The 27374-nt window shown below is 50.5% G+C and overlaps 1 pseudogene; it reads left to right on the forward strand.

Annotated features, from left to right (window-relative positions):
• Positions 1-27136, forward strand: part of LOC124027439 — a 48478-nt pseudogene extending 21342 nt beyond the window's left edge.
• The last annotated feature ends 238 nt before the right edge of the window (positions 27137-27374 follow it).

Below are 27374 nucleotides of genomic sequence, written 5' to 3' on the forward strand. Positions count from 1 at the left end.
ACCCCTTATACACAGACACACACACACAAAAAACAAACCCTTATACACACACACACACACACACACACACACACACACACACACACACACACACACACACACACACACACACACACACACACACAAAACAACCCCTTATACACAAAAGCATCAACCCAAACGTGTGTATAATGTTGTCTCTGTCCTGTGCCTCCCAGGTGTGTGGATGTTTGTCGTGTCCAGCTGGTGCACTCTGCGGTGAGGGTGAGGCAGGCGTACGGCAAGCTGCTGAGGACAATCCCTCTGGACGTGACACTCAGGTCAGCACACAACACAGACCGGACACCCTCTATCCTCAATTACTGACTGGGACTGCTCTAAGGCCGGGACCCTGTCGGTGACTGACTGCTCTGAGGCCGGGACCCTGTCGGCGACTGACTGCTCTAAGGCCGGGACCCTGTCGGCGACTGACTGCTCTAAGGCCGGGGCACTGTCGGCGACTGACTGCTCTAAGGCCGGGGCACTGTCGGCGACTGACTGCTCTAAGGCCGGGGCACTGTCGGCGACTGACTGCTCTAAGGCCGGGGCACTGTCGGCGACTGACTGCTCTAAGGCCGGGGCACTGTCGGCGACTGACTGCTCTAAGGCCGGGGCACTGTCGGCGACTGACTGCTCTAAGGCCGGGGCACTGTCGGCGACTGACTGCTCTAAGGCCGGGGCACTGTCGGCGACTGACTGCTCTAAGGCCGGGGCACTGTCGGCGACTGACTGCTCTGAGGCCTGTCGGCGACTGACTGCTCTAAGGCCGGGGCACTGTCGGCGACTGACTGCTCTAAGGCCGGGGCACTGTCGGCGACTGACTGCTCTGAGGCCTGTCGGCGACTGACTGCTCTGAGGCCTGTCGGCGACTGACTGCTCTGAGGCCTGTCGGCGACTGACTGCTCTGAGGCCTGTCGGCGACTGACTGCTCTGAGGCCTGTCGGCGACTGACTGCTCTGAGGCCTGTCGGCGACTGACTGCTCTGAGGCCTGTCGGCGACTGACTGCTCTGAGGCCTGTCGGCGACTGACTGCTCTGAGGCCTGTCGGCGACTGACTGCTCTGAGGCCTGTCGGCGACTGACTGCTCTGAGGCCTGTCGGCGACTGACTGCTCTGAGGCCTGTCGGCGACTGACTGCTCTGAGGCCTGTCGGCGACTGACTGCTCTGAGGCCTGTCGGCGACTGACTGCTCTGAGGCCTGTCGGCGACTGACTGCTCTGAGGCCTGTCGGCGACTGACTGCTCTGAGGCCTGTCGGCGACTGACTGCTCTGAGGCCTGTCGGCGACTGACTGCTCTGAGGCCTGTCGGCGACTGACTGCTCTGAGGCCTGTCGGCGACTGACTGCTCTGAGGCCTGTCGGCGACTGACTGCTCTGAGGCCTGTCGGCGACTGACTGCTCTGAGGCCTGTCGGCGACTGACTGCTCTGAGGCCTGTCGGCGACTGACTGCTCTGAGGCCTGTCGGCGACTGACTGCTCTGAGGCCTGTCGGCGACTGACTGCTCTGAGGCCTGTCGGCGACTGACTGCTCTGAGGCCTGTCGGCGACTGACTGCTCTGAGGCCTGTCGGCGACTGACTGCTCTGAGGCCTGTCGGCGACTGACTGCTCTGAGGCCTGTCGGCGACTGACTGCTCTGAGGCCTGTCGGCGACTGACTGCTCTGAGGCCTGTCGGCGACTGACTGCTCTGAGGCCTGTCGGCGACTGACTGCTCTGAGGCCTGTCGGCGACTGACTGCTCTGAGGCCTGTCGGCGACTGACTGCTCTGAGGCCTGTCGGCGACTGACTGCTCTGAGGCCTGTCGGCGACTGACTGCTCTGAGGCCTGTCGGCGACTGACTGCTCTGAGGCCTGTCGGCGACTGACTGCTCTGAGGCCTGTCGGCGACTGACTGCTCTGAGGCCTGTCGGCGACTGACTGCTCTGAGGCCTGTCGGCGACTGACTGCTCTGAGGCCTGTCGGCGACTGACTGCTCTGAGGCCTGTCGGCGACTGACTGCTCTGAGGCCTGTCGGCGACTGACTGCTCTGAGGCCTGTCGGCGACTGACTGCTCTGAGGCCTGTCGGCGACTGACTGCTCTGAGGCCTGTCGGCGACTGACTGCTCTGAGGCCTGTCGGCGACTGACTGCTCTGAGGCCTGTCGGCGACTGACTGCTCTGAGGCCTGTCGGCGACTGACTGCTCTGAGGCCTGTCGGCGACTGACTGCTCTGAGGCCTGTCGGCGACTGACTGCTCTGAGGCCTGTCGGCGACTGACTGCTCTGAGGCCTGTCGGCGACTGACTGCTCTGAGGCCTGTCGGCGACTGACTGCTCTGAGGCCTGTCGGCGACTGACTGCTCTGAGGCCTGTCGGCGACATTAATATGTTTATTAAGTCATCTTCAAGTAACTTGTCATTATCATAGCAGCAAAATGAATGATATCGGTTATGCGCTCACTCATGGTCTGGGTTTTATCAGTCAACTTCAACTAATGTAAAAACCAATTGGGTGAGTTGCTTGAATTGTCTTTATCTACGCTGAGAATACCAAACACTATGAATACCTTCCTCATATTGTCTTTATCTACACTGAGAATACCAAACACTATGAATACCTTCCTCATATTGTCTTTATCTACGCTGAGAATACCAAACACTATGAATACCTTCCTCATATTGTCTTTATCTACACTGAGAATACCAAACACTATGAATACCTTCCTCATATTGTCTTTATCTACACTGAGAATACCAAACACTATGAATACCTACCTCATATTGTCTTTATCTACGCTGAGAATACCAAACACTATGAATACCTTCCTCATATTGTCTTTATCTACACTGAGAATACCTTCCTCGTATTGTCTTTATCTACACTGAGAATACCTTCCTCGTATTGTCTTTATCTACACTGAGAATACCTTCCTCGTATTGTCTTTATCTACACTGAGAATACCTTCCTCGTATTGTCTTTATCTACACTGAGAATACCTTCCTCATATTGTCTTTCTCTACACTGAGAATACATTTACATTTACATTTAAGTCATTTAGCAGACGCTCTTATCCAGAGCGACTTACAAATTGAATACCTTCCTCATATTGTCTTTATCTACACTGAGAATACCTTCCTCATATTGTCTTTATATACGCTGAGAATACCAAACACTATGAATACCTACCTCATATTGTCTTTATCTACACTGAGAATACCTTCCTCATATTGTCTTTATCTACACTGAGAATACCAAACACTGAATACCTACCTCATATTGTCTTTATCTACGCTGAGAATACCAAACACTATGAATACCTACCTCATATTGTCTTTAACTACACTGAGAATACCTTCCTCGTATTGTCTTTATCTACACTGAGAATACCAAACACTGAATACCTACCTCATATTGTCTTTAACTACATTGAGAATACCAAACACTATGAACACCTTCCTCATATTGTCTTTATCTACACTGAGAATACCAAACACTATGAACACCTTCCTCATATTGTCTTTATCTACACTGAGAATACCTTCCTCATATTGTCTTTATCTATCTGTGTGACCTTAATGTGTCTACCTTCCTGCAGTGACCTTAATGTGTGTGTGTCCCTGCAGTAACCTTAATGTGTGTCCCTGCAGTAACCTTAATGTGTGTGACCCTGCAGTAACCTTAATGTGTGACCCTGCAGTAACCTTAATGTGTGACCCTGCAGTAACCTTAATGTGTGACCCTGCAGTAACCTTAATGTGTGTGTAACCATAATGTGTGTGTGTCCCTGCAGTAACCTTAATGTGTGTGTCCCTGCAGTGACCTTAATGTGTGTGTCCCTGCAGTGACCTTAATGTGTGTGTGTCCCTGCAGTAACCTTAATGTGTGTGTGTCCCTGCAGTAACCTTAATGTGTGTGTGTCCCTGCAGTAACCTTAATGTGTGTGTGTCCCTGCAGTAACCTTAATGTGTGTGTGTCCCTGCAGTAACCTTAATGTGTGTGTGTCCCTGCAGTAACCTTAATGTGTGTGTGTCCCTGCAGTAACCTTAATGTGTGTGTGTCCCTGCAGTAACCTTAATGTGTGTGTGTCCCTGCAGTAACCTTAATGTGTGTGTGTGACCCTGCAGTAACCTTAATGTGTGTGTGACCCTGCAGTAACCTTAATGTGTGTGTGTCCCTGCAGTAACCTTAATGTGTGTGTGTGTCCCTGCAGTAACCTTAATGTGTGTGACCCTGCAGTAACCACAGCCACCCAGAGATAGAGGAGATCTCCTTGGTGGTTCGTCGTCACATGAGCCGCCCCCCCAGCAGCACCTTTCACCCCCAGGACTTCAGTGACCTCATCAGCTTCATCCTCTATGGCAGCCAGCACCGCGGAGGGTAGGCTACCTGGCTCTGTGGGGTGGGGTGGGGGGTGGGGGGGGTCCTAACGTGCGTGTCGTGGGTCCCGTGTGCCTCAGTTGGTAGAGCTTGGGGCTTACAACGCCAGGGTTGTGGGTTCGACTCGCACGAGGGACCAGAATGGGGAAGGGGAAACTGTGTGTGTGTGTGTTCTGCTAAGTTGTGTGTGTGTGTATGTGTGTGGATATATGCTAGTGTGTGTGTGGATATATGCTAACCTGTGTGTGTGTGTGTGTGTGTGTGTGTGTGTGTGTGTGTGTGGATATATGCTAACCTGTGTGTGTGGATATATGCTAACCTGTGTGTGTGTGGATATATGCTAACCTGTGTGTGTGGATATATGCTAACCTGTGTGTGTGTGGATATATGCTAACCTGTGTGTGTGTGTGGATATATGCTAACCTGTGTGTGTGGATATATGCTAACCTGTGTGTGTGGATATATGCTAACCTGTGTGTGTGTATATATGCTAACCTGTGTGTGTGTGTGTGTGTGTGTGTGTGTGTGTGTGTGTGTGTGTGGATATATGCTAACCTGTGTGTGTGTGTGGATATATGCTAACCTGTGTGTGTGTGTGGATATATGCTAACCTGTGTGTGTGTGTGGATATATGCTAACCTGTGTGTGTGTGTGGATATATGCTAACCTGTGTGTGTGTGTGGATATATGCTAACCTGTGTGTGTGTGTGGATATATGCTAACCTGTGTGTGTGTGGATATATGCTAACCTGTGTGTGTGGATATATGCTAACCTGTGTGTGTGTGTGTGGATATATGCTAACCTGTGTGTGTGTGTGGATATATGCTAACCTGTGTGTGTGTGTGGATATATGCTAACCTGTGTGTGTGTGTGGATATATGCTAACCTGTGTGTGTGTGTGGATATATGCTAACCTGTGTGTGTGTGTGGATATATGCTAACCTGTGTGTGTGTGGATATATGCTAACCTGTGTGTGTGTGGATATATGCTAACCTGTGTGTGTGTGTGGATATATGCTAACCTGTGTGTGTGTGTGGATATATGCTAACCTGTGTGTGTGTGTGGATATATGCTAACCTGTGTGTGTGTGTGGATATATGCTAACCTGTGTGTGTGTGTGGATATATGCTAACCTGTGTGTGTGTGTGGATATATGCTAACCTGTGTGTGTGTGTGTGGATATATGCTAACCTGTGTGTGTGTGTGTGGATATATGCTAACCTGTGTGTGTGTGTGTGGATATATGCTAACCTGTGTGTGTGTGTGTGGATATATGCTAACCTGTGTGTGTGTGTGTGGATATATGCTAACCTGTGTGTGTGTGTGTGTGTGTGGATATATGCTAACCTGTGTGTGTGTGTGTGTGTGTGTGTGTGTGTGTGTGTGTGTGTGTGTGTGTGGATATATGCTAACCTGTGTGTGTGTGTGGATATATGCTAACCTGTGTGTGTGTGTGGATATATGCTAACCTGTGTGTGTGTGTGGATATATGCTAACCTGTGTGTGTGTGTGGATATATGCTAACCTGTGTGTGTGTGGATATATGCTAACCTGTGTGTGTGTGTGTGTGTGGATATATGCTAACCTGTGTGTGTGTGTGTGTGGATATATGCTAACCTGTGTGTGTGTGTGTGTGTGGATATATGCTAACCTGTGTGTGTGTGTGTGTGTGTGTGGATATATGCTAACCTGTGTGTGTGGATATATGCTAACCTGTGTGTGTGTGTGTGTGGATATATGCTAACCTGTGTGTGTGTGTGTGTGTGGATATATGCTAACCTGTGTGTGTGTGTGTGTGTGTGTGGATATATGCTAACCTGTGTGTGTGTGTGTGTGTGTGTGTGTGTGTGTGTGTGTGTGTGTGTGTGTGTGTGTGTGTGTGTGGATATATGCTAACCTGTGTGTGTGTGTGTGTGTGTGTGGATATATGCTAACCTGTGTGTGTGTGTGTGGATATATGCTAACCTGTGTGTGTGTGTGTGGATATATGCTAACCTGTGTGTGTGGATATATGCTAACCTGTGTGTGTGTGGATATATGCTAACCTGTGTGTGTGTGTGTGGATATATGCTAACCTGTGTGTGTGTGTGTGGATATATGCTAACCTGTGTGTGTGGATATATGCTAACCTGTGTGTGTGGATATATGCTAACCTGTGTGTGTGGATATATGCTAACCTGTGTGTGTGTGTGTGTGGATATATGCTAACCTGTGTGTGTGTGGATATATGCTAACCTGTGTGTGTGTGGATATATGCTAACCTGTGTGTGTGTGTGTGTGGATATATGCTAACCTGTGTGTGTGTGTGGATATATGCTAACCTGTGTGTGTGTGTGGATATATGCTAACCTGTGTGTGTGTGTGGATATATGCTAACCTGTGTGTGTGTGTGGATATATGCTAACCTGTGTGTGTGTGTGGATATATGCTAACCTGTGTGTGTGTGTGGATATATGCTAACCTGTGTGTGTGTGTGGATATATGCTAACCTGTGTGTGTGTGTGGATATATGCTAACCTGTGTGTGTGTGTGGATATATGCTAACCTGTGTGTGTGTGTGGATATATGCTAACCTGTGTGTGTGTGTGGATATATGCTAACCTGTGTGTGTGTGTGGATATATGCTAACCTGTGTGTGTGTGTGGATATATGCTAACCTGTGTGTGTGTGGATATATGCTAACCTGTGTGTGTGTGTGTGTGGATATATGCTAACCTGTGTGTGTGTGGATATATGCTAACCTGTGTGTGTGTGGATATATGCTAACCTGTGTGTTCCTACAGTAAAGAACCGTGGCTGGAGCGTCTGTACCACAGCTGCCAGCGTCTGGAGAAGCGCGAGGGTGTCTCGTCAGGTCGTGAAGGGGGTGTGTGTGTCTCCGGTGCGGGTGGCGGTGTGTGTGTACCGCGGGCTCTGCTGAAGACTGAGGCGGTGCTGTGGCAGTGGGCGGTGTGGGAGGCAGCTCAGTTCACAGTGTTGTCTAAACTCCGTACCCCGCTGGGACGGGCACAGGACACCTTCCAGACCATAGAGGGTACGGGCTGTTACACACACACACACTAAAACACACACACACACACTAAAACACACACACACACACACACACACTAAAACACACACACACACACACACACTAAAACACACACACACACACACACTAAAACACACACACACTAAAACACACACACACACACTAAAACACACACACACACACACTAAAACACACACACACACACTAAAACACACACACACACACTAAAACACACACACACACACACTAAAACACACACACACACACACACACTAAAACACACACACACACACACACACACACTAAAACACACACACACACACACACACACACACACACACACTAAAACACACACACACACACACTAAAACACACACACACACACACTAAAACACACACACACACACTAAAACACACACACACACACACTAAAACACACACTAAAACACACACACACTAAAAAACACACACACACTAAAAAACACACACACACTAAAACACACACACACTAAAAAACACACACACACACTAAAACACACACACACACACACTAAAACAAACACACACACACTAAAACACACACACACACACTAAAACACACACACACACACACTAAAACACACACACACACACACTAAAACACACACACACACACACACACTAAAACACACACACACACACTAAAACACACACACACACACTAAAACACACACACACACACTAAAACACACACACACACACTAAAACACACACACACACACTAAAACACACACACACACTAAAACACACACACACACTAAAACACACACACACACACTAAAACACACACACACACACACACTAAAACACACACACACACACACACTAAAACACACACACACACACACACTAAAACACACACACACACACACTAAAACACACACACACACACACTAAAACACACACACACACTAAAACTAAAACACACACACACACTAAAACTAAAACACACACACACACTAAAACTAAAACACACACACACACGCACTCAGTCCAGAGTTTTCCCCGTGATTATTTTTAACATGTTGTTGATGAGGTGGTTGGAGGCCTGGAGAGGGGCTGTTCTTTGCATTTCTGAACCCCTGTAGCTCCGCCCCACGTAGCTCCGCCCCACGTAGCTCCGCCCCACGTAGCTCCTGCCCCTGTAGCTCCTGCCCCTGTAGCTCCTCCCCCTGTAGCCGGTAGCTCCTCCCCCTGTAACGCCCATGTCCTGTCAGTTAGACCCTTGACACCCCTGGTTTAAACTTTAAACTCTCCCTGTAAGCCACATTTACTTTTCAGAAAGTTCCGGAGGGCCACACTGAAAACGTTATTTCTTTCACTTTCAAAATGGTTTTGGGAATTTCCAATGCTCCCTGACTGTCTAGCTCTCAGATCGGTGATAAGTCTGTGAGCCAGCTGGACACAGTCATGAAACTGTACCAAATGCAGGTCCATTATCATTTCTACACAGTTTCCATTTGGTTTGAGTCATTTGAAAGTATATTGAGGGCCCCCCTATTCCATCCTATACACATTCTGGATTTACATGTTGCCTCTTTCAAGAACATATCCTTCCCTCTCTGCTCCCTCTCTCCTCCCTCTCTCCTCCCTCTCTCCTCCCTCTCTCCTCCCTCTCTCCTCCCTCTCTCCTCCCCTCTCTCCCCCCTTCCCTCCCTCTCTCCTCCCCTCTCTCCTCCCCTCTCTCCTCCCCTCTCTCCTCCCCTCTCCTCCCTCCCCCTCCCCTCTCCTCCCTCCCCCTCCCCTCTCCTCCCTCCCCCTCCCCTCTCCTCCCTCCCCCTCCCCTCTCCTCCCTCCCCTCCCCTCTCCTCCCTCCCCCTCCCCTCCCTCTCCTCCCTCCCCTCCCTCTTCCCTCTCTCCTCCCTCCCCTCCCTCTTCCCCCTCTCCTCCCTCCCCTCCCTCTTCCCTCCCTCCCTCCTCCCCTCTCTCTTCCCTCTTCCCTCTCTCCTCCCTCCCCTCTCCTCCCTCCCCTCTCCTCCTCCCCTCCCTCCTCCTCCCCTCTCTACTCCCCTCTCTCCTCCCCTCTCTCCTCTCCCCTCTCTCCTCTCCCCTCTCTCCTCTTCCCTCTCTCCTCTTCCCTCTCTCCTCTTCCCTCCCTCCCCTCTCCTCCTCCCCTCCCTCCTCCCCTCTCCTCCCCCCTCCCTCCTCCCCTCTCTCCTCCCCTCCCTCCTCCCCTCCCTCCCTCCTCCCCTCCCTCCTCCCCTCTCTCCTCCCCTCTCTCCTCCCCTCTCTCCTCCCCTCTCTCCTTCCCCCTCTCCTCTTCCCTCTCTCCTCTTCCCTCTCTCCTCTTCCCTCTCTCCTCTCTCCTCTTCCCTCTCCTTCTCTCCTCCTCCCTCCTCTCCTCCCTCCTCTCCAGGTATAATCCGCAGCCTGGCGGCCCACAGTCTGAACACTGAACAGGAGCTCAGCCAATGGAGCGGCGGCGACACAGACGACGGTCACCATAGCAACCAGCTGCGTCTGGCGCTGCTCTTGCAGTTCCTGGAAAACCTGGAGAAACTGATGTACAACGCCTACGAGGGCTGTGCCAATGCTCTGACCGCTCCACCCAAGGTACACACACACACACACACCTACACACACACACCCCTACACACCTACACTGAGAAACTGATGTACAACGCCTACGAGGGCTGTGCCAACGCTTTGACCACACCACCCAAGGTGCACGCGGCTCCTAATGTCAACTATGTTTTTCTCTCTCTCCTTCCCTCTATATCCAGGGTATCAGAACATTCTTCTATACCAACCGTCAGACCTGCCAGGATTGGCTGACTCGTATCCGCCTGGCCCTGATGAGGGTGGGGCTTCTGTCCGGCCAACCAGCAGTCACCGTGCGCCACGGCTTGGACCTGCTGACTGAGATCCAGAACAGCAGCACTCTGGTAACGGGAGGAGAGACGAACAGTCCCAGGACTGTGTCCTAAACCACACCCTATTCCCTATATAGTGCACTACTTTTGACCAGAGCCCCAACTGAACCTAGTGTACTTGACCACACAGAGAAACACACTCAGCATTACCTTGTTCCAACGGTCAGTCAACTGTTTTCAACCACGACCCCTTTACCTGAAGTTAATAAATACATCACCTGTAACTGACCCCCCATATGTCTCCTCTCTGTAGGGTCCAGGTCTCCTCTCTGTAGAGTCCAGGTCTCCTCTCTGTAGGGTCCAGGCCTCCTCTGGTCATCTGTAACTAACCCCCATTGTCTCCTCTCTGTAGGGTCCATGTCTCCTCTCTGTAGGGCCCAGGTCTCCCCTGGTCACCTGTAACTGACCCCCATGTCTCCTCTCTGTAGGGTCCAGGTCTCTACTGGTCACCTGTAACTGACCCCCATGTCTCCTCTCTGTAGGGTCCAGGTCTCTACTGGTCATCTGTAACTGACCCTCATTGTCTCCTCTCTGTAGGGTCCAGGTCTCTACTGGTCATCTGTAACTAACCCCCATTGTCTCCTCTCTGTAGGGTCCAGGTCTCCCCTGGTCACCTGTAACTGACCCCCATGTCTCCTCTCTGTAGGGTCCAGATCTCTACTGGTCACCTGTAACTGACCCCCATGTCTCCTCTCTGTAGGGTCCAGGTCTCTACTGGTCATCTGTAACTGACCCCCATTGTCTCCTCTCTGTAGGGTCCAGGTCTCTACTGGTCATCTGTAACTAACCCCCATTGTCTCCTCTCTGTAGGGTCCAGGTCTCCTCTCTGTAGGGTCCAGGTCTCCTCTCTGTAGGGTCCAGGTCTCCTCTCTGTAGGGTCCAGGTCTCCTCTCTGTAGGGTCCAGGTCTCCTCTCTGTAGGGTCCAGGTCTCCTCTCTGTAGGTTCCAGGTCTCCTCTCTGTAGGGTCCAGGTCTCCTCTCTGTAGGGTCCAGGTCTCCTCTCTGTAGGGTCCAGGTCTCCTCTCTGTAGGGTCCAGGTCTCCTCTCTGTAAGGTCCAGGTCTCCCCTGGTCATCTGTAACTGACCCCCAGGTCTCCCCTGGTCATCTGTAACTGACCCCCATGTCTCCTCTCTGTAGGGTCCAGGTCTCCTCTCTGTAGGGTCCAGGTCTCCTCTCTGTAGGGTCCAGGTCTCTACTGGTCATCTGTAACTGATCCCCATGTCTCCTCTCTGTAGGGTCCAGGTCTCTACTGGTCATCTGTAACTGACCCCCAGGTCTCTACTCGTCATCTGTAACTGATCCCCATGTCTCCTCTCTGTAGGGTCCAGAGTTGGAGGCTCCTCTGGTGATGCTGGTAGAGGCTCTGTGTGAACTTCACTGTCCTGAGGCTATCCAGGGTTTAGCTGCCTGGAGTCTCACCAACACTGGCAAGAGTCTGGCTTGGGTCAGCTCTGTGGCACTACAGGCTGAGGGGCGGTAAGGAAAACCACCCCTGTGTGTGTGTGTGTTTGTGTGTCAAGTGGAGTCCAAGCTTAGTGTATTTAAGGGGCAATTCTTGACAGATTTAACTTTCTAAATGCCTCATGATCTTAGTTCCCACCAGAACCTAAAATATAAGCTTGTTTTATACAAATGTTTTGAAAGAAAGAAAATATAAACAAACACTATACAGCCTCACCATGGTTACACCTAGAATGTTGCTCTATGATGTCATGGATGGTTACAACTGGAATGTTGCTCTATGATGTCATGGATGGTTACAACTGGAATGTTGCTCTATGATGTCATGGCTGGTTACAACTGGAATGTTGCTCTATGATGTCATGGCTGGTTACAACTGGAATGTTGCTCTATGATGTCATGGCTGGTTACAACTGGAATGTTGCTCTGATGTCATGGCTGGTTACAACTGGAATGTTGCTCTATGATGTCATGGCTGGTTACAACTGGAATGTTGCTCTATGATGTCATTGATGGTTACACCTAGAATGTTGCTCTATGATGTCATGGCTGGTTACAACTGGAATGTTGCTCTATGATGTCATGGCTGGTTACAACTGGAATGTTGCTCTATGATGTCATGGCTGGTTACAACTGGAATGTTGCTCTATGATGTCATGGCTGGTTACAACTGGAATGTTGCTCTATGATGTCATGGCTGGTTACACCTAGAATGTTGCTCTATGATGTCATTGATGGTTACACCTAGAATGTTGCTCTGATGTCATGGATGGTTACAACTGGAATGCTGTCTATGATGTCATGGCTGGTTACAACTGGAATGTTGCTCTATGATGTCATGGCTGGTTACAACTGGAATGTTGCTCTATGATGTCATGGCTGGTTACAACTGGAATGTTGTCTATGATGTCATGGCTGGTTACAACTGGAATGTTGCTCTATGATGTCATGGCTGGTTACAACTGGAATGTTGCTCTATGATGTCATGGCTGGTTACAACTGGAATGTTGCTCTATGATGTCATGGCTGGTTACAACTGGAATGTTGCTCTATGATGTCATGGATGGTTACAACTGGAATGTTGCTCTATGATGTCATGGCTGGTTACAACTGGAATGTTTCTCCATAATGTCATGGCTGGTTACATCTGGAATGTTGCTCCATGATGTCATGGATGGTTACAACTGGAATGTTGCTCTATGATGTCATGGCTGGTTACAACTGGAATGTTTCTCCATAATGTCATGGCTGGTTACATCTGGAATGTTGCTCCATGATGTCATGGATGGTTACAACTGGAATGTTGTCTATGATGTCATGGCTGGTTACAACTGGAATGTTTCTCCATAATGTCATGGCTGGTTACAACTGGAATGTTGCTCTATGATGTCATGGATGGTTAGAACTGGAATGTTGCTCTATGATGTCATTGATGGTTACACCTAGAATGTTGCTCTATGATGTCATGGATGGTTACACCTAGAATGTTGTTCTATGATGTCATTGATGGTTACACCTAGAATGTTGCTCTATGATGTCATGTATGGTTACAACTGGAATTGCTCTATGATGTCATGGATGGTTACAACTGCAATGTTGCTCTATGATGTCATGGCTGGTTACAACTGGAATGTTGCTCTATGATGTCATGGCTGGTTACAACTGGAATGTTGCTCTATGATGTCATGGCTGGTTACAACTGGAATGTTGCTCTATGATGTCATGGATGGTTAGAACTGGAATGTTGCTCTATGATGTCATTGATGGTTACACCTAGAATGTTGCTCTATGATGTCATGGATGGTTACACCTAGAATGTTGTTCTATGATGTCATTGATGGTTACACCTAGAATGTTGCTCTATGATGTCATGTATGGTTACAACTGGAATTGCTCTATGATGTCATGGCTGGTTACAACTGGAATGTTGCTCTATGATGTCTTGGATGGTTACAACTGGAATTGCTCTATGATGTCATGGATGGTTACAACTGCAATGTTGCTCTATGATGTCATGGCTGGTTACAACTGGAATGTTGCTCTATGATGTCATGGCTGGTTACAACTGGAATGTTGCTCTATGATGTCATGGCTGGTTACAACTGGAATGTTGCTCTATGATGTCATTGATGGTTACACCTAGAATGTTGCTCTATGATGTCATGGATGGTTACACCTAGAATGTTGTTCTATGATGTCATTGATGGTTACACCTAGAATGTTGCTCTATGATGTCATTGATGGTTACACCTAGAATGTTGCTCTATGATGTCATGGATGGTTACAACTGGAATGTTGCTCTATGATGTCATGGATGGTTACAACTGGAATGTTGCTCTATGATGTCATGGATGGTTACAACTGGAATGTTGCTCTATGATGTCATTGATGGTTACACCTAGAATGTTGCTCTATGATGTCATGTATGGTTACAACTGGAATTGCTCTATGATGTCATGGCTGGTTACAACTGGAATGTTGTCTATGATGTCAATGATGGTTGGTCCTTAAATCCAAAGCTCTGTCTTTGAAGTTGAGTGGTTACATTCCTCCAGTCCCATCCCTCAGCCTTTTACCCAAACGGGGCAGTGAGTACGCTTTATTGTTTCAACTGCTGATTGCCACTTTAAATGTAGTCAATAAGCAGGTAGTACACACCTCTAGTTGTCCATAGATGCTGTTAAATGGTATGTCCAGACCATATAGTAGCCCATACCTCTCTGTAAATACCCTATAGTAACCCATACCTCTCTCTGTAAATACCCTATAGTAACCCATACCTCTCTCTGTAAATACCATATAGTAACCCATACCTCTCTGTAAATACCATATAGTAGCCCATACCTCTCTCTCTGTCAAGGACCATAGTAACCCATACCTCTCTCTCTGTAAATACCCTATAGTAACCCATACCTCTCTGTAAATACCCTATAGTGACCCATACCTCTCTGTAAATACCATATAGTAAGCCATACCTCTCTCTGTCAAGACCATATAGTAAGCCATACCTCTCTGTAAATACCATATAGTAACCCATACCTCTCTGTAAATACCCTATAGTAACCCATACCTCTCTGTAAATACCCTATAGTAACCCATACCTCTCTGTAAATACCCTATAGTAACCCATACCTCTCTGTAAATACCCTATAGTAACCCATACCTCTGTAAATACCCTATAGTAACCCATACCTCTCTGTAAATACCCTATAGTAACCCATACCTCTCTGTAAATACCCTATAGTAACCCATACTTCTCTGTAAATACCCTATAGTAACCCATACTTCTCTGTAAATACCCTATAGTAACCCATACCTCTCTCTCTGTCAAGGACCATAGTAACCCATACCTCTCTCTCTGTAAATACCCTATAGTAACTCATACCTCTCTGTAAATACCCTATAGTAACCCATACCTCTCTCTCTGTCAAAGACCATAGTAACCCATACCTCTCTCTCTGTAAATACCATATAGTAGCCCATACCACTCTCTCTGTAAATACCATATAGTAGCCCATACCTCTCTCTCTGTAAATACCATATAGTAACCCATACCTCTCTCTCTGTCAAAGACCATAGTAACCCATACCTCTCTCTGTAAATACCATATAGTAACCCATACCTCCTCTCTGTCAAAGACTATAGTAACCCACACCTCTCTCTCTGTCAAAGACCATAGTAACCCATACCTCTCTCTGTAAATACCATATAGGAACCCATACCTCTCTCTCTGTCAAGCCCATATAGTAACCCATACCTCTCTATAAATACCCTATAGTGACCCATACCTCTCTCTGTAAATACCCTATAGTAACCCATACCTCTCTCTGTAAATACCCTATAGTAACCCATACCTCTCTGTAAATACCCTATAGTAACCCATACCTCTCTCTGTAAATACCCTATAGTAACCCATACCTCTCTGTAAATACCATATAGTAAGCCATACCTCTCTCTGTCAAGACCATATAGTAGCCCATACCTCTCTGTAAATACCATATAGTGACCCATACCTCTCTGTAAATACCCTATAGTGACCCATACCTCTCTGTAAATACCCTATAGTGACCCATACCTCTCTGTAAATACCCTATAGTGACCCATACCTCTCTGTAAATACCCTATAGTAAGCCATACCTCTCTCTGTCAAGACCATATAGTAAGCCATACCTCTCTGTAAATACCATATAGTAACCCATACCTCTCTGTAAATACCATATAGTAACCCATACCTCTCTGTAAATACCCTATAGTAACCCATACCTCTCTGTAAATACCCTATAGTAACCCATACCTCTCTGTAAATACCTTATAGTAACTCATACCTCTCTGTAAATACCCTATAGTAACCCATACCTCTCTGTAAATACCCTATAGTAACCCATACCTCTCTGTAAATACCCTATAGTAACCCATACCTCTCTGTAAATACCCTATAGTAACCCATACCTCTCTGTAAATACCCTATAGTAACCCATACCTCTCTGTAAATACCCTATAGTAACCCATACTTCTCTGTAAATACCCTATAGTAACCCATACTTCTCTGTAAATACCCTATAGTAACTGATGCCTCTCTCTGTAAATACCCTATAGTGACCCATACCTCTCTGTCAATACCCTATAGTGACCCATACCTCTCTGTCAATACCCTATAGTGACCCATACTTCTCTGTAAATACCCTATAGTAACCCATACCTCTCTGTCAATACCCTATAGTGACCCATACCTCTCTCTCTAGGTTTGAGAAGGCTGCAGTGGAGTACCAGGAACAGCTGTGTGCCGTGACGGGGATGGACTGTTCCATTAAGGGCTTCGACCGCTCACTCCTCAAACTGGGCGGAGCCAACAGCTCTAACACAGCCAGCCCCAAACACAACGGCAACGGTGAGACACAGCTCTAACACAGCCAGGCCCAAACACACTGGGAACGGTGAGAGACACAGCTCTAACACAGCCAGGCCCAAACACACTGGGAACGGTGAGACACACAGCTCTAACACAGCCAGCCCCAAACACAACGGCAACGGTGAGACACACAGCTCTAACACAGCCAGCCCCAAACACAACGGTGAGACACACAGCTCTAACACAGCCAGCCCCAAACACACAGCTCTAACACAGCCAGCCCCAAACACAACAGTGAGAGACACAGCTCTAACACAGCCAGCCCCAAACACAACGGTGAGACACACAGCTCTAACACAGCCAGCCCCAAACACAACGGTGAGACACACAGCTCTAACACAGCCAGCCCCAAACACAACGGTGAGACACACAGCTCTAACACAGCCAGCCCCAAACACAATGGCAACGGTGAGACACACAGCTCTAACACAGCCAGCCCCAAACACAACGGTGAGACACACAGCTCTAACACAGCCAGCCCCAAACACAACGGTGAGACACACAGCTCTAACACAGCCAGCCCCAAACACAACGGTGAGACACACAGCTCTAACACAGCCAGCCCCAAACACAACGGTGAGACACACAGCTCTAACACAGCCAGCCCCAAACACAACGGTGAGACACACAGCTCTAACACAGCCAGCCCCAAACACAACGGTGAGACACACAGCTCTAACACAGCCAGCCCCAAACACAACGGTGAGACACACAGCTCTAACACAGCCAGCCCCAAACACAACGGTGAGACACACAGCTCTAACACAGCCAGCCCCAAACACAACGGCAACGGTGAGACACACAGCTCTAACACAGCCAGCCCCAAACACAACGGTGAGACACACAGCTCTAACACAGCCAGCCCCAAACACAACGGTGAGACACACAGCTCTAACACAGCCAGCCCCAAACACAACGGTGAGACACACAGCTCTAACACAGCCAGCCCGAAACACAACGGTGAGACACACAGCTCTAGCACAGCCAGCCCCGAACACAACGGTGAGACACACAGCTCTAACACAGCCAGCCCCAAACACAACGGTGAGACACAGCTCTAACACAGCCAGCCCCAAACACAACGGTGAGACACACAGCTCTAACACAGCCAGCCCCAAACACAACGGTGAGACACACAGCTCTAACACAGCCAGCCCCAAACACAACGGCAACGGTGAGACACACAGCTCTAACACAGCCAGCCCCAAACACAACGGCAACGGTGAGACACACAGCTCTAACACAGCCAGCCCCAAACACAACGGTGAGACACACAGCTCTAACACAGCCAGCCCCAAACACAACGGTGAGACACACAGCTCTAACACAGCCAGCCCCAAACACAACGGCAACGGTGAGACACACAGCTCTAACACAGCCAGCCCCAAACACAACGGCAACGGTGAGACACACAGCTCTAACACAGCCAGCCCCAAACACAACGGTGAGACACACAGCTCTAACACAGCCAGCCCCAAACACAACGGTGAGACACACAGCTCTAACACAGCCAGCCCCAAACACAACGGTGAGACACACAGCTCTAACACAGCCAGCCCCAAACACAACGGTGAGACACACAGCTCTAACACAGCCAGCCCCAAACACAACGGCAACGGTGAGACACACAGCTCTAACACAGCCAGCCCCAAACACAACGGTGAGACACACAGCTCTAACACAGCCAGGCCCAAACACACTGGGAACGGTGAGAGACACAGCTCTAACACAGCCAGCCCCAAACACAACGGTGAGACACACAGCTCTAACACAGCCAGCCCCAAACACACAGCTCTAACACAGCCAGCCCCAAACACAACAGTGAGAGACACAGCTCTAACACAGCCAGCCCCAAACACAACGGTGAGACACACAGCTCTAACACAGCCAGCCCCAAACACAACGGTGAGACACACAGCTCTAACACAGCCAGCCCCAAACACAACGGCAACGGTGAGACACACAGCTCTAACACAGCCAGCCCCAAACACAACGGTGAGACACACAGCTCTAACACAGCCAGCCCCAAACACAACGGTGAGACACACAGCTCTAACACAGCCAGCCCCAAACACAACGGTGAGACACACAGCTCTAACACAGCCAGCCCCAAACACAACGGTGAGACACACAGCTCTAACACAGCCAGCCCCAAACACAACGGTGAGACACAGCTCTAACACAGCCAGCCCCAAACACAACGGTGAGACACACAGCTCTAACACAGCCAGCCCCAAACACAACGGTGAGACACACAGCTCTAACACAGCCAGCCCCAAACACAACGGTGAGACACACAGCTCTAACACAGCCAGCCCCAAACACAACGGCAACGGTGAGACACACAGCTCTAACACAGCCAGCCCCAAACACAACGGTGAGACACACAGCTCTAACACAGCCAGCCCCAAACACAACGGTGAGACACACAGCTCTAACACAGCCAGCCCCAAACACAACGGTGAGACACACAGCTCTAACACAGCCAGCCCCAAACACAACGGTGAGACACACAGCTCTAACACAGCCAGCCCGAAACACAACGGTGAGACACACAGCTCTAGCACAGCCAGCCCCGAACACAACGGTGAGACACACAGCTCTAACACAGCCAGCCCCAAACACAACGGTGAGACACAGCTCTAACACAGCCAGCCCCAAACACAACGGTGAGACACACAGCTCTAACACAGCCAGCCCCAAACACAACGGTGAGACACACAGCTCTAACACAGCCAGCCCCAAACACAACGGTGAGACACACAGCTCTAACACAGCCAGCCCCAAACACAACGGCAACGGTGAGACACACAGCTCTAACACAGCCAGCCCCAAACACAACGGCAACGGTGAGACACACAGCTCTAACACAGCCAGCCCCAAACACAACGGTGAGACACACAGCTCTAACACAGCCAGCCCCAAACACAACGGTGAGACACACAGCTCTAACACAGCCAGCCCCAAACACAACGGTGAGACACACAGCTCTAGCACAGCCAGCCCCGAACACAACGGTGAGACACACAGCTCTAACACAGCCAGCCCCAAACACAACGGTGAGACACAGCTCTAACACAGCCAGCCCCAAACACAACGATGAGACACAGCTCTAACACAGCCAGCCCCAAACACAACGATGAGACACAGCTCTAACACAGCCAGCCCCAAACACAACGGTGAGACACACTGCTCTAACACAGCCAGCCCCAAACACAACGGTGAGACACACAGCTCTAACACAGCCAGCCCCAAACACAACGGTGAGACACACAGCTCTAACACAGCCAGCCCGAAACACAACGGTGAGACACACAGCTCTAACACAGCCAGCCCCAAACACAACGGTGAGACACACAGCTCTAACACAGCCAGCCCCAAACACAACGGTGAGACACAGCTCTAACACAGCCAGCCCCAAACACAACGGTGAGACACACAGCTCTAACACAGCCAGCCCCAAACACAACGGTGAGACACACAGCCAGCCCCAAACACAACGGCAACGGTGAGACACACAGCTCTAACACAGCCAGCCCCAAACACAACGGTGAGACACACAGCTCTAACACAGCCAGCCCCAAACACAACGGTGAGACACACAGCTCTAGCACAGCCAGCCCCGAACACAACGGTGAGACACACAGCTCTAACACAGCCAGCCCCAAACACAACGGTGAGACACAGCTCTAACACAGCCAGCCCCAAACACAACGGTGAGACACACAGCTCTAACACAGCCAGCCCCAAACACAACGGTGAGACACACAGCTCTAACACAGCCAGCCCCAAACACAACGGTGAGACACACAGCTCTAACACAGCCAGCCCCAAACACAACGGTGAGACACACAGCTCTAACACAGCCAGCCCCAAACACAACGGTGAGACACAGCTCTAACACAGCCAGCCCCAAACACAACGATGAGACACAGCTCTAACACAGCCAGCCCCAAACACAACGGTGAGACACACAGCTCTAACACAGCCAGCCCCAAACACAACGGTGAGACACACAGCTCTAACACAGCCAGCCCCAAACACAACGATGAGACACAGCTCTAACACAGCCAGCCCCAAACACAACGGTGAGACACACAGCTCTAACACAGCCAGCCCCAAACACAACGGTGAGAACGCGGAATAGGGGGACATTTCAGAGGCAACCACTAGCTGATAATAACCAGGTGTTCCCCTCTCTCTCCTCCCCCTTTCCTCTCTTCTCCTTCTGCCTCTCCCCTCCTCTCTCTCTCCTCCTCCCCCTTTCCTCTCTTCTCCTTCTGCCTCTCCCCTCCTCTCTCTCTCCTCCTCCCCCTTTCCTCTCTTCTCCTTCTGCCTCTCCCCTCCTCTCTCTCTCCTCCACCCCCTTTCCTCTCTTCTCCTTCTGCCTCTCTCCTCCACCCCCTTTCCTCTCTTCTCCTTCTGCCTCTCCCCTCCTCTCTCTCTCTCTCCTCCCCCTTTCCTCTCTTCTCCTTCTGCTTCTCCCCCTCTCTCTCCTCCTCCCCCTTTCCTCTCTTCTCCTTCTGCCTCTCCCCTCCTCTCTCTCTCCTCCTCCCCTTTCCTCTCTTCTCCTTCTGCCTCTCCCCTCCTCTCTCTCCTCCACCCCCTTTCCTCTCTTCTCCTTCTGCCTCTCTCCTCCACCCCCTTTCCTCTCTTCTCCTTCTGCCTCTCTCCTCCACCCCCTTTCCTCTCTTCTCCTTCTGCCTCTCTCCTCCACCCCCTTTCCTCTCTTCTCCTTCTGCCTCTCTCCTCCACCCCTTTCCTCTCTTCTCCTTCTGCCTCTCCTCCACCCCCTTTCCTCTCTTCTCCTGCCTCTCTCCTCCACCCCCTTTCCTCTCTTCTCCTTCTGCCTCTCCCCTCCTCTCTCTCTCTCCTCCCCCTTTCCTCTCTTCTCCTTCTGCTTCTCTCTCCTCCTCCCCCTTTCCTCTCTTCTCCTTCTGCTTCTCCCCCTTTCCTCTCTTCTCCTCTGCCTCTCCCCTCTCTCTCTCCTCCTCCCCCTTTCCTCTCTTCTCCTCTCTCTCTCTCCTTCCGCCTCTCCCCTCTCTCTCTCCTCCCCCTTTCCTCTCTTCTCATTCTGCCTCTCCCCTCTCTCTCTCCTCCTCCCCCTTTCCTCTCTCTCCTTCTGCCTCTCCCCTCTCTCTCTCCTCCTCCCCCTTTCCTCTCTCTCCTTCTGCCTCTCCCTCCTCTCTCTCCTCCACCCCCTTTCCTCTCTTCTCCTTCTGCCTCTCTCCTCCACCCCCTTTCCTCTCTTCTCCTTCTGCCTCTCTCCTCCACCCCTTTCCTCTCTTCTCCTTCTGCCTCTCCCCTCCTCTCTCTCCTCCTCCCCTTTCCTCTCTCTCCTTCTGCTTCTCCCCCTCTCTCTCTCCTCCTCCCCCTTTCCTCTCTTCTCCTTCTGCCTCTCCCCTCCTCTCTCCTCCTCCCACTTTCCTCTCTCTCCTTCTGCCTCTCCCCTCCTCTCTCTCCTCCTCCCCCTTTCCTCTCTCTCCTTCTGCCTCTCCCCTCTCTCTCTCCTTCAGGTGACGGCAGGAAGACGGTTCTCCTCAAGTCCAACGAGTGTTCCTCCGAGGTGCTCAACCTCCTTGCCAACAAGGCATGCCAGTGCTATGTGGCCCTCGGCGATTGGTCCTCGGTGCAGGAGTGGCAGGCCAGCGTGCACGCCCTCAAGAAGAACCCTGGTAACCCTGCCGCAGCGAGCGTGCACCTGAAGACAGACTTCAACTACGTACGGGCACTGAGCTGCTTCGAGGACGGAGACTTCCCAGAATGCCGTGCTCAGCTGGAGCTCCTGGCGGGGGAGAGAGACGACTACGGCCTGCTCAACTCCACCTCTACTGGCTCCAAGGACAAACTAGGTAGGAGGGAGAGGGAGGACTAAAGGCCTGCTCAACTCCACCTGCTCCAAGAATAAACTAGGTAGGAGGGAGAGAGAGAACTAAGGCCTGCTCAGCTCCACCTGCTCTAAGAATAAACTAGGTAGGAGGGAGAGAGAGCACTAAAGGCCTGCTCAACTCCACCTGCTCCAAGAATAAACTAGGTAGGAGGGAGAGAGTGAGGACTAAAGGCCTGCTCAACTCCACCTGCTCCAAGAATAAACTAGGTAGGAGGGAGAGGGAGGACTAAAGGCCTGCTCAACTCCACCTGCTCTAAGAATAAACTAGGTAGGAGGGAGAGAGTGAGGACTAAAGGCCTGCTCAACTCCACCTGCTCCAAGAATAAACTAGGTAGGAGGGAGAGGACTAAAGGCCTGCTCAACTCCACCTGCTCTAAGAATAAACTAGGTAGGAGGGAGAGGACTAAAGGCCTGCTCAACTCCACCTGCTCCAAGAATAAACTAGGTAGGAGGGAGAGAGAGAGGTCTAAAGGCCTGCTCAACTCCACCTCTACTGGCTCCAAGGACAAACTAGGTAGGAGGGAGAGAGAGAGGGCACTAAGGCCTGCTCAACTCCACCTGCTCTAAGAATAACCTAGGTAGGAGGGAGAGAGGTCTAAAGGCCTGCTCAACTCCACCTCTACTGGCTCCAAGGACAAACTAGGTAGGAGGGAGAGGGAGGACTAAAGGCCTGCTCAACTCCACCTGCTCCAAGAATAAACTAGGTAGGAGGGAGAGAGAGAACTAAGGCCTGCTCAGCTCCACCTGCTCTAAGAATAAACTAGGTAGGAGGGAGAGAGAGCACTAAAGGCCTGCTCAACTCCACCTGCTCCAAGAATAAACTAGGTAGGAGGGAGAGGGAGAACTAAGGCCTACTCAACTCTACCTGCTCCAAGAATAAACTAGGTAGGAGGGAGAGAGAGAGCACTAAAGGCCTGCTCAACTCCACCTGCTCTAAGAATAAACAAGGTAGGAGGGAGAGAGAGAGGACTACGGCCTGCTCAACTCCACCTGCTCTAAGAATAAACTAGGTAGGAGGGAGAGCGAGAACTAAGGCCTGCTCAACTCTACCTGCTCCAAGAATAAAGTAGTTAGGAGGGTGTCTGAGACTGCCCCCTTCAGTTTTGAGTCTATTCTCCTTAGAGGTGTGTGTGTTTTTCTAACGTGTCTGTTTGTTTCTAACGTGTGTGTGTGTAGACCTGAAGCGTCTCCTCCCGGCAGTGTTGAGTCCGGACCCCTCAGAGCTGCAGAAGGCCATTGAGGTGCAGCTGCTGCGGAGCGCTGTGGCTGCCATGACAACGGCCAATCACGAGCAGGAACAGAAGGCCATGCCCACCTCTGAGTGAGTCTCTCATTGGATTTTGGAGGTCACTTTTAGTTGAATCCTGTATTAATGTGTTAGTGCTGGGTAGGAACAAAAACCTGCTGGATTGTGGAACACTTCATTGGGAAGATCTCAATCGCATACAACTCGTCTCCTTCTCAAAAACCCATTGGAGGAGGTGAGAGATGGGCGGGGACCTCTGGCTCTGTCATCCAATGGGAGAGCGAGGAGACGGCAGTATTTCATTGAGCTCTTCCATGATGTCTTCCACGTTCCATTTGGGTTGAGCTGAGTACTGTTGGACTGACTGCAGGTTCTGTCTGTGCTGCCCTATGGGCCCTGGTCAAAAGGAGGGAACCATTTGGGACAGACTATGTACACTCTCGTTCACTACTTCCCACCTGTCTAAACGCTTCGGTAATTGGTGGAGACTTAGTGGGAGTTTCCACCATGTTTCTGAACCCAGTCATTTCCTTTTCAATATATAATAATATAATAATATATGCCATTTAGAAGACGCTTTTATCCAAAGCGACTTACAGTCATGTGTGCATACATTCTACGTATGGGTGGTCCCGGGGATCGAACCCACTACCCTGGCGTTACAAGCGCCATGCTCTACCAACTGAGCTACAGAAGGACCGCCTCTTTTCGATCAGCGACAGGAAGTGAAGACACTGGGAGGAAGGAGAGGTAATATCTTACGTGTTCTGTGTGTGTGTTTACAGTACCCTGGTCCGTTATCTGAAGCAGACGGGTCGTATCTCTCTGGGTCCCCTTCGCCTCTCCACCCTCACCCTCTCTGACGGCCTGCCCACCCTCGCCACCCTGCAGCTATACTGCTGCTCTGCCCTGGAGAACACACTGAGTGGACAGGAGGTACACACACACACACACACACACAGACCCTCGCCACCCTGCAGCTATACTGCTGCTCTGCCCTGGAGAACACACTGAGTGGACAGGAGGTACACACACACACACACACACAGACCCTCGCCACCCTGCAGCTATACTGCTGCTCTGCCCTGGAGAACACACTGAGTGGACAGGAGGTACACACACACACAGACACACACACACACACACACACACACACACACACACACACACACACACACAGACCCTCGCCACCCTGCAGCTATACTGCTGCTCTGCCCTGGAGAACACACTGAGTGGACAGGAGGTACACACACACACACACACACACACACACACACACACACACACACACACACACACACACACACACACACACACACACACACACACACACACACACACAGACCCTCGCCACCCAGCAGCTATGCTATACTGCTGCTCTGCCCTGTAGAACACACTGAGCGGACAGGAGGTACACACACACACACACACACACAGACCCTCGCCACCCTGCAGCTATACTGCTGCTCTGCCCTGGAGAACACACTGAGCGGACAGGAGGTACACACACACACACACACACAGACCCTCGCCACCCTGCAGCTACACTGCTGCTCTGCCCTGGAGAACACACTCAGCGTCCTCTACATGGCCAACAGTATGTGGACACCTGATCGTCAAAACGTCTCATTCCAAAATTACAGGCATTAATACAGAGTTGGTCCCCCTTTGCTGCTATAACAGCCTCCGCTCTTCTGGGAAGGCTTTCCACTAGATGTTGGAACATTGCTGCTATAACAGCCTCCACTCTTCTGGGAAAGCTTTCCACTAGATGTTGGAACATTGCTGCTATAACAGCCTCCACTCTTCTGGGAAGGCTTTCCACTAGATGTTGGAACATTGCTGCTATAACAGCCTCCACTCTTCTGGGAAGGCTTTCCACTAGATGTTGGAACATTGCTGCTATAACAGCCTCCACTCTTCTGGGAAGGCTTTCCACTAGATGTTGGAACATTGCTGTGGGAACTTGCTTCCATTCAGCCACAAGATCATTAGTGAGGTTGGGCTCTGATGTTGGGCGATTAGGCCTGGCTCGCAGTCAGCATTCCAATTAATCCCAGAGGTGTTCTATGGGGTTGAGGTCAGGGCTCTGTGCAGGCCAGTCAAGTTCTTCCACACCGATCTCGACAAACAATTTCTGTATGGACCTGGCTTTGTGCACGGGGGGCATTGTCATGCTGAAACAGGAAAGGGCCTTCCCCAAACTGTTGCCACAAAGTTGGAAGCAAAGAATCATCTAGAATGTCATTGTATGCTGTAGCGTTAAGATTTCCCTTCACTGGAACTAAGGCTCCTAGCCTGAACCGTGAAAAACAGCCCCAGACCATTATTATTATGACATTGAGCACAGTGATCTTAGGCTTGTGTGCGGCTGCTCTGCCATGGAAACCCATTTCATGAAGCTCTCGACGAACAGTTCTTGTGCCGATGTTGCTTCCAGAAGGCAGTTGGGAACTCAGCAGTGAGTGTTGCAACAGAGGACTGACGATTCTTACGAGCTACGCGCTTCAGCACTCTGCAGTCCTGTTCTGTGAGCTTGTGTGGCCTACCACTTTGCGGCTGAGCCGTTGTTGCTCCTAGACGTTTCCCACTTCACAATAACAGCACTCACAGTTAACAGGGTCAGCTCTAGCAGGGCAGAAGTTTGACCAACTGACTTGTTGGAAAGGTGGCATCCTATGACGTTGTCACGTTGAAAGTCACTGAGCTCTTCAGTAAGGCGTACCAGTCTCTCATTCTACTGCCAATGTTTGTCTATGGAGATTGCTCGGTTTTATACACCTGTCAGCAACGGGCGTGGCTGAAATAGCCAAATTCACTCATTTGAAGGGGTGTCTACATACTGCTATGTGTGAGTACACCCCCCTAACCCTCTCCTCCTCTCCAGCGGTGTCTACATACTACCCCCCCTAACCCTCTCCTCCTCTCCAGGACTGTCTGATTCCTCTGTACAGTGAAGCTCTCAGCTCCTGTAAACAGCAGGACGTCCAGCCGTGGCTCCAGGCACTGAGATACACCATCTACCAGAGACAGCTACTGCTCAGGCTGAAAGGTAGACCGCGTGTCTGTGTGTGTGTGTGTGTGTGTGTGTGTGTGTGTGGTCCCCATCGCTGTGTCTTTGTCATGTGACTCACGCTAACCCTCTCCCTCTTCCTGTGTTCCATTACCCAGGCTCCTCTGCTCTGCTGGATGGCCACCTGATGGAACTATGTCTGACGGCCGTCAAATTCGCCCGGAAACAGGGGAACATCGCCCTGGCAACGCGTCTGCTGGGCCAGTGCAGCGAGGAAGAGGAGGAGGAAGGGGAGGAGGAGGGGTTGAGCCGTGCATTCAGGAGTCTGTCACTAGCGGGTGCTGTGGGGGAGAAGTGGGGACCTGAATTACAGATCGAGAAGGCTAAAGTCCTCTGCACCGCGGGTGTGTGTGTGTGTGTCCCTGTGTGTCCCTGTGTGTGTGTGTGTCCCTGTGTGTGTGTGTGTGTGTGTGTCCCTGTGTGTGTGTGTGTGTGTGTGTCCCTGTGTGTGTGTGTGTGTCCCTGTGTGTGTGTGTGTGTC

Source organism: Oncorhynchus gorbuscha, unplaced genomic scaffold (assembly GCF_021184085.1).
Source record: "Oncorhynchus gorbuscha isolate QuinsamMale2020 ecotype Even-year unplaced genomic scaffold, OgorEven_v1.0 Un_scaffold_3230, whole genome shotgun sequence".
In the NCBI taxonomy this organism is placed as follows: Eukaryota; Metazoa; Chordata; class Actinopteri; order Salmoniformes; family Salmonidae; genus Oncorhynchus; species Oncorhynchus gorbuscha.